The 765-nt window shown below is 38.0% G+C and overlaps 1 pseudogene; it reads right to left on the reverse strand.

Moving 5' to 3' along the window:
* Positions 1-18: 18 nt before the first annotated feature.
* On the reverse strand, positions 19-756 carry LOC103251130 (annotated as a pseudogene).
* Positions 757-765: the final 9 nt, after the last annotated feature.

A 765-nucleotide genomic window follows, 5' to 3' on the forward strand; every position in this document is an offset into this window, starting at 1 on the left:
TCTCTATAGAAAATCCAATCATAAATTATGGAGCGTTCTGTACTCAAAATGAGAACTTAACCTATTATGAATGTACACATAAGTATCACAGTGAATTGTCATACTCAAGACAGATTTCAGAACATGTCCATCATGGCAGCAGTAATATTCCACAAAACATATGTGTCTATCGTCACGTCTAATCATATGCTGTAATGAGAGGAATCCTTGGTGATCTGTTTGGACAGACAACTTACAAGATAGGACTAATGCCTTCATAAAGGGTTGTAAAGAAATCTTGTATCTGTTGACCTGGGTCTGATTACAGTGAAGTGCTTCCATCACATCAGAATCTGTGGCATATTCAAGATGGGAGCCTCCTGTATTTCCCAAAGTAGAAAACCTGAAATAAGTTTGTCAGGAGACATGACAATCTATAGGACCTCATTCATCATATCCAGTTTGGAAAATGTTTCACAGAGCCCCTCTGACTGCAGAATAATTTTATTAATAACATTGGTGCCACAGAAATCAAAATCCAGTGTCTCTTCAGGCTCTTGAGTATTGATTTGCAGACTGTCACCACTCCTCCTTCTTCCAGAAATAGCAGCTAAGGATAGCCATAACCTTGGTAACACATTCAAAGTGCAGTCAAAGTCCCTGGCAGAGGACTTGATCCAAAAATAGATAAACAGTCTAAAAGAACAATTAAATTAATTTGTAAAGTACAGCCTCTGTCTGATCTGTAAACTCTTAAAATATTCTTGCCTTTGCTGTGGGGACCTG

Source organism: Carlito syrichta, unplaced genomic scaffold (assembly GCF_000164805.1).
Source record: "Carlito syrichta isolate Samal-C Ts95f unplaced genomic scaffold, Tarsius_syrichta-2.0.1 Scaffold56485, whole genome shotgun sequence".
Lineage (NCBI taxonomy): Eukaryota > Metazoa > Chordata > Mammalia > Primates > Tarsiidae > Carlito > Carlito syrichta.